This window comes from Cavia porcellus, unplaced genomic scaffold (genome assembly GCF_034190915.1).
Source record: "Cavia porcellus strain 051 isolate PalLab524CR breed Dunkin Hartley unplaced genomic scaffold, mCavPor4.1 scaffold_25, whole genome shotgun sequence".
Classification (NCBI taxonomy): domain Eukaryota; kingdom Metazoa; phylum Chordata; class Mammalia; order Rodentia; family Caviidae; genus Cavia; species Cavia porcellus.
In genome coordinates, this window is record NW_026947508.1 from 17,747,992 (window position 1) to 17,755,483 (window position 7,492).

Genomic DNA, 7,492 nt, shown 5'->3' on the forward strand with positions numbered 1-7,492 from the left:
CAACAGCATTTTGGGATTTAAATTCAGGCCCTGCTGAACTTACTAGCTGTGTGACCCCAGGCAAGTTTTTTAAATTCTCCGAGCCTCTGGTTTTCTCATATCTAACAACACTTACCTCATAGACTCGTTGGGAAATCTAATGAGATAATGCAAGTAAAGTTTTCAGTGCAGAGCCTGGTTCAACAGGAGCCACAAGAATTGGCAGCTGTTGCTACACTTCTGACCTTATCTCCAGTGTGCAGACCCTTTTAGTCTTATCGCCTCAAAGGACCTCACCTCCTCCAAGAAGCCTTCCCTGCCTGCTTCCCTCCCACAGCCAGGGCACCTCTTGCCCTCTTCTGACCCACAGTGTGTTCCACAACAATCAAGGCTTTCCACTTGTCTATCAGTTGGCTTCTAAGCTCCTTCAAGGGTCTAGGTCAGATTTCTCTTTGAAGTCCCTCAGAGCCTGCCCCATGCAGAAGGTGAGTAATACGCATTGGTCACGGTTTGCTCATCTACCTGTCCAGCAAAGAGTGAAATCAGAAGGTCAGCAGCCCCTAATTAGATCTTGCTCTCTACTTCCTAGCTGGGTAGCCCTGGATAGCAGCTTGTCCTCACTCTTAGCTCCGTGTCTTCCACCAGCAGATACAGACCACGCTACTAATCGGCTGACTTCCCAGGGCTTCGGGACAGTATTACAGTGATGATGATTGATAGCATTTATTGAGAACCTCTAGCATTTATTCTGCTGGGCTCCAAGCTCCATACCTGAAACATCGGCTGATCCTTGCAACCCACCTCTGACACAGACACTGTGATTATCCCCATTTTACAGATGAGGGAATCTGGAAAGAATTGTAGCAGAGCAGGTTTGGGAAAGAAGCAGGGCCCCAGGACCAGGGAGGGAGATGGGGGTGGCAGGGTGGAGCTGGGAGGAGAGAAGGGAGCCAGTGAGGGGGCTGAGAGCCAGCTCTCTGCGGTTGAGTTTCGGGCAGCTGGGGCTGGCTTTAGAGTTTCACTGCCTGGGAACCAACAAATTCCTGCAGGAGGTGTGGGGCACAGATCTGCAGCCTGTCTCTCTGGGCCCCATTTCTCCTTGAATTGATTCTTGGTGTTATGATCCTGGTCAGGGTGCTAGACCTGTATGAGCCCCGATGTCCTTTATCTTTGAAACAGGGTTGGCCGAAGCGACCTCTCCATTTGCTGCCAGGACTCTATAAAGTATCCGATTTAAAGTCCTCAGGGTGGTGCCAAGCACACAGTAAGTGCCTGGTATAATGCCAAGCCATGCGATTCACATGTATGATTTTGTTGAAGCTTCTCCTCTACCTTATCATAGAGATAATGATTTGGACAGATGAGGAGACTGAGACTTAAACATGAAAAGGGACTTGACTACGTGCCCGTTAAGCATGAGACGAGGGAGCCAGGGATTTAGCTCAGCGGTGTAAACGTCTACCTGGCAAGCATGTGGTCTTGAGTTTGATCCCCGGTCCCAACAAAAGATGAAATGACGACCTGAACACTGATCTTTCTCTCCCAGGGAACTGAGATCATCTGAACAAAGTACCAGCCGAGGCCCTGTGTGAAGGGGGCTCCAGGGCTGCAGGCATTGTTGGAGGAGGAAAGTACATGGCTCCCAACAAAGCAGTTAGGAGTGCTTGATGTGATTTTCCTGAAGAGGGAACTGAGGCATGGGGACATTAAGTGATTTGCCTGAGAGCACAGAGCCAGTGAGTGAGGACGCCCCTAGCCCAGCCAAGCCCAAACAGCCCTGCAAAAGTCCCCAAGCCAACACAAGCGTCCATTTTCACTGTTTCTCTCAGCCCTACTGTATCTGAAAAACGCCTTGTTGTCCTTGGCTCAAAATCCCGCTCATCAGAATTTAAGATTTAATACAGCTTTCCTGAGGGCACAGTCCTCCTGGTCTGCAGATCTCAGTGTTCCAATAAAGATCACCTGTTCAAATGAACCCAAAATCAGAGAAGCCAGGTCAGAGGTGTAAGGAAAGGTGGCGAGATTCAGCCCTGTGAGAGGCTGAGACAGGAGGATCTCGAATTTGAGTCCGGCCTGAGGAACTTAGTGACTCACTGAGACCTTGTCTCAAAATAAAAAATCAAAAAGGACTGGGGATGTAGCTGACTATGAAGTCCCTGGGTTCAATTCCCAGGGCTTCAAAAGAAGGAGGGGGAACTGTCTGCCGCATCTTTGTGCTTCCTCTATAATAAACACATATTACTGTGGTAATAAAAATTGTTTCAAGGGCTGTGGGCTTTTCAGTGGTAGAGTGCTTGTGTAGCATGTGCAAGGCCCTGGTGAGGGTCTCTGGCTTCATCCTCAGCACTGCAAAGCAAAGAGAGAGGAGGACGGAGAAGAGGAGGAGAGAAGGAAGGAAGAAGCTGTTGCTTCAGGGGTGTCTTGCTGACGGTGGTAACACATTTACTGGAAAACTGTTGTAATGTGGGGTTCATAGGTTTTCGAACAGTGACTGACACTGAACACAAAGTGTGAATGTTTATTAAATACATGAACCTCAAGCCCTGACATCCTTTAGCTGCACTTGTGAATGTATCATAGTAATGTTCTGAGCCTCAGTTTCTTCACCTGAGAAATGGGGCCATTTATGGCTGTCTCCTAGGGTGACTGTGTGGAAGTGAATCTGGGATGAGCTAGGACCGTGCTGTGTGTTTATCAAAATTCATTAAGAAGGCATAAGATTCAGGTGGACAGTTCTCCAGAGAAGCGATCTAGAGGTCAGTAAGCACAGCATCAGTCACTGGAGGAATGATAAGGTTACATTGAGAGGCCACCACATCATGCTCACTTGAATGGCTGGAATGAAAGAGATGGACATTGGCCAGGATGTGGAGCGACTGGAGCCCTCACACATTGCTGGTGGGGATGGATATGGTCCCGCTGCTTTGGAAAACAATTTTGTAGATTCTTAAAAAGCATTCTCTCATAGAGATACAGCAATTCTATGTCTAGGTATAGTCAAGAGAATTGAAAATGTATGTCCACACAAGAATGTGTACATAAATTCCATAGCAGCATTTATTAGTAAAAATAAAAAACAGAAAAACTCCAATGTCCACCTACTAATGAACAGATTAAATATATATAAATCACATAATGGAATATTACTTGGGCATAAAAAAGAAAAAGTACTGGTCTGTAACACAACACAGAGAAAGTGTGAAAACATGTTAGCTGCATGTGGTGACACAAACCTATAATCCCAGCACTCTGGGAGGCTGAGGCAGGAGGAGGATCACAAGTTTGAGCCCAACCTGCACAATTTAGTGACTTCTCAAGAGCCTGTCTCAAAATTATATTTAAAAAAAGGACTGAGGATGTAGCTCAGTGAGAAGGCCCTGAGTTCAATCCCCAGTGCTGGGCAAAGAAAAAGAAAGTATTATGTTAAGGGCATGAAACCAGATCCTAACGGCCATCCTCATAGGCATCTGTGTGTATGAGGTGTCCAGTATAGGTACAAAGACACAAAATAGACTAACAGTCGCCAGAGGCGGGTCAGACTCAGTTTACAGTTTGGAAGTTGAGCTCAGAGAAGACAACCGCTCCTGTGCTCGCCTGCGTGACTTGGGGCTGGTGACTTTCCCTGTTAGCCTAGTTTTCTGGACTGTAAATCGGAAATAATGAAGTGCCCCTGCAAAGGGAAGGCGGTCCTGAGGCTTCACAAATCCACCCACTGGGCAGCCAGCTCCACCAGGAGCCCTTAGAGAGACAGACAGACAGACACACAGACAGACACACAGACACACAGACAGACACACAGACAGACGTTACTTCCTTGCCCGCCTCTCTGGCTTTTGAGTGGAAGCGGCAGGGGTTTAGCGGTTAAGGCTGCCATCTAGCGGTGAAGTCCGGCACCTGCCGAGGCGCTGGGACGCGCTGGCTTCTCGAGGTGCAGACCCGCGGAGGGCTTAGGAGAAGGCCAAGAGATGAAGGATGAAACCCTGCTGGGGAGGCCAGGGGAAGGAGGGGCACCGATTTGGCCAGATCCCTTCCAGATGTTTCCAGACCCTGGAGATGGTTTTCACAGGTGTGGGGTCCTGCGGCGGCGGGAAGGACAGCCGTAGGGTTCAGGTCCCTAGGGAACTACGCGGGGCAGCTTGAGGAAGCGCCACCTATGGTTCCTGGATTATCAGTTTATTCCCTGCTCTTGCTGGGGGACCTCATTAAAACCAACACCAGACCCTGGCACTCTGGCTCCCTGCCAGGACCTAGCTGTCCCCACCACCCACCACCCCGCACCCCTGACCTTTGGCCCCTGCACACGGGGGCCTAAGGCTCTGATCAACCAGCTCCTCCCAACTCCCCCTCTGACCCCTCTGCTCCCCACTTGCCTGTGATGTTCTCTGCTTGAGGCAGCTCTCTCCAAGGCTTCCCCAGGAAAAACTGCCCCGTTCTCAGACGGATGCCTTCCTTTCTTTATAAACAAACCACTGAGAATGTGGCCCCAGCCACACCTCATCTCGCACAGCACTCAGCAGAAGTGAGTAGGGTTAACGGGTGTTTCTTTGTTTTGTAGTGCTGGAGATTGAACTCAGGGCCTTGTGCATGCTATGCTAGTGGTCTACATCCTCAGCCCCAAATGGGTATATTTTCACTCTTTAGACTAACATCATTGAAATACAGGACAGCAAAAGCAAGAGCCTAGGCCCAAACAGACCTGCCTGTAGCTCTAGCTACTCAGAAGGCCGAGGCAGGAGAGTCACTTGAGCCAGGAGAGTTGGAGCCCAGCCCTGGGCAGCATTGTAAGCGTCATCTCAAAAGGGAGGGAGTCAAGAAAAAGAAAGGGGGGAGGGAGGTGCAGAGCTGGGGTATAATTTAGAGGTCCCTTTGTGTAACCTTTGTTTTTGCCGCTCTTCCCCTATAGGTTCAATCCCAAGCACACCTCCAAAACAATCTGGCCAATTGATAACACTGAAAAGTAAGACCCAGAACTCTTCGGAAATAAACAAGATGTCCAGTCTTTGGAATCCAGATGGCAGTGGCCACAGGATGGGCGGTGCTGGTTCATAGCATCCATGTTTCGGAAGCTGGCCCTGACCCCTGCTCCCCACCTCCTGCAGCAGGCCCAGTCTGTCATCAGCTCAGTCATAACCACAGCTGTTCTCATGATCTGTGCTCCCGACAGCCTGAACTGCTCCTCCTTGATACCCAGCCCACTGCCCACGGCAGAGAATTGCTTGTTGAACCAATCTCCAAGCAAAGTGCTTTGGAATAGTTGAAAGATCATTTACAACCCCATAAGTGCCTCTGGTCACTGTCAGAGTCTTCCTTACACTTTGTGGAGAGAAATGCAGTCAGGGGCTCTGGGAGGCCAGAGGTTATCACAGGGGCAGAATTCTCAGGTCTCTCCTTCTCTAGGTGTGTGGAGGCACTTTCTAACCCCTCCCCCTTGTCCGGTGATCTTTTCGTCTCCACAGGCAGATAAAAAGTTATGCTAAGCTAGGTGCAGTAGCACACACCTGTAGCTTAGCAGCATAAGTGTCTGCCTGGCAGGCTCGAGGTCATAAGTTTGAGCCCCAGTACCAAAAAAAAAGTAGTGCTAATTGGATTGGGATTGAAAAGAGTGCATTTGCTTAGCAAGTGCAAGGCCCTGCTGGGTTGGATTCCCAGCACCAAGAAAAAGATGCCAATCACTGAAAATCCAAAACTGTTTTTTGAGGGGGGTCAGTGTTGGGGATCAAATCCAGGACTTTATGCATGCTAGACAAGTGCTCCACCATTGGGCCGAGTCACCAGCAAAATCCAGTTTCTGAGCATTGATACACCACAAGTGGAAAACTCCACACCAGACCTGATATGATGGGTTGCAGTTAAAATGCAGGTGCACTAAAAATACTGTACACAGTCACCTCCAGGCTATACGTGTAAGGTGTATATGAATCATAAACGTTCCCTGGAAACGTGGGCTTCAGCGTGTGGACGTGGGACAAGACCCACTCTAGTTCCTGCACAGGATGGGTACAAGGACTAGATGTGATAGGCGTGGCACCAGGAACACAGTATGTACATCCTCAGGAGGAAGTCAGTAGTCAATCTGTTCCTCTAGTGCTGCAACTGACAGTTTCAACAACTGGCCACTAGAGGACACTCATGCGCTAAAGACGTAAGCCTTCCCGGAGCCTGGTTACTGCTTTGACATTAGGAATTGTGCTGAGCCCTTTTTCCCCTTGTGTCCAGCCCTGGGGTCAAGGACATTTCTCACCAGTTTGGAACCTCAAGGAGCTGACTCATAAAGTTTATGTCTTAAACCCATCCGAGGTTCCTGTACCAAATTGAGTCCTGGGCTGGGAGGTTAGGGGGGATATGCATGCTGAGGGGGGCCCAGCTGTGTCCCATTTGGTGGAGGTAGTGGCAGAGGGTGGCAATTATCAGCAATTCCCCTCCTGCTGTAGGCTGGGTTCCTGGAGTCACAGCTGCAGGCTGGGGGGTAGCAGGGAAGGCTTTGGAATTGTCTCCCAAGGGGTTTCCATGGTTACAGATTGATGCAGGCAGCCCACTAGACTGGGTCCTTTATCTGCATTGTCTCCTGGGGAGACAATGGGCTTTGGGGATGGGGGCACTCTATGGAGATCACTGCCTCAGCAAGAGGACTTGTGTGACCTACTCTGTGAACCCCCTGACCCCAGCTGCTGGGTATAGGAATCAGCCTTGGTAATCACTTCTTGCTTTGGGGTACCACACTGCTGCTATGGGGACCCAGAGAGGCCATCATGGGTGACACAACAAATCTGAGGCTCCCAACATCAAATATTAAAGACTTCCAGGCACTAAATAGAAAACACATATTCTTCAGAGTGAGATAGCTTTGATCAAATCATGGCTCTGTTCTTTACTGGCTGTGTGATTTGGGCAAATTAATTTAGCTACCCGAGGCTCAGTTTTCTCATCTGGAAAGCAAGGACAACGCCAGTTTTATAAAATTGCTGTGGGGATGTACCAGGCACAAAGTCTGGCCCCAAGATGCTGCTCAGAGAGTACCTAAGTCCAGAGAGAGTACCTAAGCATGTCTTGGGACACAGGACTGGCTCTGTCACTCTGTGGCCACAGCCAAGGCCCTTTTGCCTGGGCCTCAGCTCCCTCATCTATGACCTGGCGAACTTAGGTTTATAAAAGATGAAATGAGATGATGATAAGAATCAGCTTGGAAAAGCAGAATTCAAACCACTAACACACACCCTGCCTTCCAGGGCTCACGCGGAGTTTGGACAGGCCGGGTGTGATCGCAGGGGCCTTGTGGTACTGGAGGAAGTGGAGTGTTTGGGTGGGCGGCAGCTAAGTGAGGTTTTTCGGAAGGAGAAAGTGGGATGGATGTAAGCGGGGCTGGGAGGGCCTGAGGATCAGAGAGTGATCCAGAAGATTCTGTCGCACTGTACCAAGGAAAGGCAGAAGCCCCGTGGAGTGAAGGGATCAGCTCCCCGCCACCCAGTGTCATATCATGCCTGGTCACAGCTGTCTTCTCAGGGAAGAGGGTACG